Below are 2788 nucleotides of genomic sequence, written 5' to 3'. Positions count from 1 at the left end.
ATGTTACAATGCAGGAGGACTGGGCTTCAACACCCTGGTTCCCACATGCCAGGGGAAATCTTTACAAGTGGTGTGGAAGTGCTGCAGTTGTCTCTCTCTGTGTCTCAAACTCTCTCTACCTCCCTTCCCTCTCAATTCCTGTCTATTTATTCCAGTGAATAATCAAGAAAATAGAAAGTAAAAAAAGAAAAAGGAAAAGGAAATATTCCACGACTTCAAATGGGTTAATCAGGACAATGCTTTCCTTGTTAAGATCCTCACAGCATTCCATATGCAGAAAGGCAAAGACGCCATGTATTTTTTAACCCAGTTTTTATATTTATTTATTTATTTATTTAGGTGCTTATTCATTTTTGTTATTGATGAATTAATGTTTTACATTTGACATTGACTAGGGATCTGACACCAGCGGACTCCAGTACCCCTATATGGTACTCTGCCTCTACAAAACCGATCCATTGACCTGTCCATCCATCCATCCATCCACCCATACATCTATCCATCCATTCATCCATCCATCCATCCATCCATCCATCCATCCACCAGTCAACCAAGCTAAGTACAAAAGGAGATCTCTCCTTGAATGGTGAGGAGAAACAAGGATGCATAGGTAGGTTGCAAAGGCCCAGTTTGGCTGAATAGGGCAGAGGGTCTGAACCAGGGAATGTGTTGGGGCGTGTGGGTTTGGGTGGGATGAGCCGGAGACCCTGTGAGCTGGGTCACATTAGGGGCAGGCAGGGGGTGGAAGGGGTTGCGAACAGCTGTCACTGGAGAAGCATCACAAGTGCTGGAGCTGGTGAGCAGGGCACCTGGAAGAGAGGACAGACAAAGGAGAGAAGCAAAGTGCGGAGGAGAGGAGAGGGGAGAGGATGGTGAGGACAGGAGAGGACAGGAGAGGACAGGATTGGAGGGGACCTGAGAAACCTACCTGGACAAAGGCAGCATACGGACATCCAGGAAGGCAGGCAGGCATGCAGGCAGCTCTGGCCTGGGCTCCCAGGATCCCGGGCGCACCTCCACCTGTCTTCTCTTGGCTGCCAGCCCTGAGGTCCGTCGTTGGTCAGCACTGTCTTCCCATCCTTCCGTCCCTCTGTGCCAGGGCCCAGGCGTCAGGGCGCTGTTGCCTGACCTAGTGGCAGGGCAGTTGGGCTGCCCAGTGCCAGTGTGTCCAGCACAGATTGCCAGGGGCTAGGACATCACAGAGGGCTCATGTGGTTGCTAGGCCATGGGGACCCCGCCCATCCAGTTGACCAGCAGCCATGACCCCCACGCTGAACTTGACCTGAGGGGTGGTGGCCAGCCACCAGAGCCAGAGCCCCAGGCCAAAGCAGGTGCTGGTCGGCCGGGCCAAGGGGCTATGTGCAGATTGGTGTGTGTCTGGGCATGGGGCTGGCATCTGACAGTCCAGGGCGGGGGACCAAGGTCCGCCAGGCCCCTGTCCCACCATGTGCACTGACACACAGTCTTGCTGACTGACTGACAGTCCCCGCCCCAGAGATACCCACACCAAGTCCCTGGGTGCCCTGAGCTGCCCCTGAGGGTTGGTGGGTGCCTGCCTGGACACATGCCTCCGTAATGGAGGCCTCTATTAATCCCGTTGCCTACTGACAGCTGCCCTCCTGCCCCTCCTCCTCCTCCTACGCCTCCTCCTCCTCCTCTTCCTACTCTTCCTCCTCCTCTTTCTCCTCCTCCTCCTCCACCCCCTCCTCCTCTTCCTCATCCTCAGATGGACTCACTCAGGGCCCTTGGCCTAGGCAAGCCAGGGCTGCTGCTCTGGCTTCTGCAGCTTCTATCCAGTGGGGGGGGTGTAGGAATCTGTTCCTGTCAGTCCCTGATTCCTGGGACCTTCCATGCCTCCAGCTGCCCCCATTCTCTAGTCCTGACCCCTCCTCAAGGATGCCCCCTTTCCCCTTACCCTCTGTCCCCCAGCTCCCAACTAACATCTACTGTGTTCCTCCCTGCGCTACTTTACTGCCACCCTGCTTCTGCCCTTCAGCCCTGAGGGCCCAGGGCCAGCCCAGCTGCCATCTCACCATCCAGCAGGGGGACCTGCCCTAACGCCCTGCCACCACACCCACACACACAGCCCTGCACACACTCCTGGGCTCCCCTGCCTGCAGCCTGCCTCTCAAACAGTCTCCTTCTGCCCCCTAGCCCCCTTACAGCCTCTGCCACGGACCCCCACAGACACCTGGGCATGAGCAGTGCGGACATGCAAACAGCTCCCCTCGCCCCCACTCCAGTTGCTCCAAGGTTGTCAAGAGTCTTTTTTTCATGCTGTAGGGGAGGGAGTTGAGACAGTCCAATGTCCTGGGGAGCAAGAACTGCAAACAGTCCATCTACAATGTAACATTTGGGTCTCAGGCCGCCCAATCCCTAGTGCGCTGTGCAGACCTTTGACTGGCAAAAACACCCCATCTGAGCGTGAGATCTGGCTGGGCTAGTGGCTCTTTCTGTGGACTAAGAGACAGACAGACAGAGTTTTCAGGTTCAAAACCTATACTTCCCAGAAGATGGTCATTCACTTCGGTAAAAAAAAAAAAAAAAAGGCTTTTTATTTTTTTTCCCCCTGCCTGGGTTACCTGTCTCCTGCCTGTTTCAAAGTGAAAAAAGGGAAAAATCTTTTTTGGAGGGAAAAGGACCTAATTGCAGGCAGGTGGACTCCGTGGAAGGTGGATGGGGAGTTGCTCCTGCCCTGGCACTAGAGCCCCAGCTGCTGTTCCAGGTGCTCTCTGATAACAGAGATCTCCGTGTGTCGTGTCATGACACTGTCTCCAGGACTGACCCT

This window comes from Erinaceus europaeus (genome assembly GCF_950295315.1).
Source record: "Erinaceus europaeus chromosome 6 unlocalized genomic scaffold, mEriEur2.1 SUPER_6_unloc_9, whole genome shotgun sequence".
Taxonomy (NCBI): Eukaryota; Metazoa; Chordata; class Mammalia; order Eulipotyphla; family Erinaceidae; genus Erinaceus; species Erinaceus europaeus.
The sequence above is the reverse complement of the archived record's forward strand: the minus strand, read 5'-3'. Positions refer to the sequence as shown.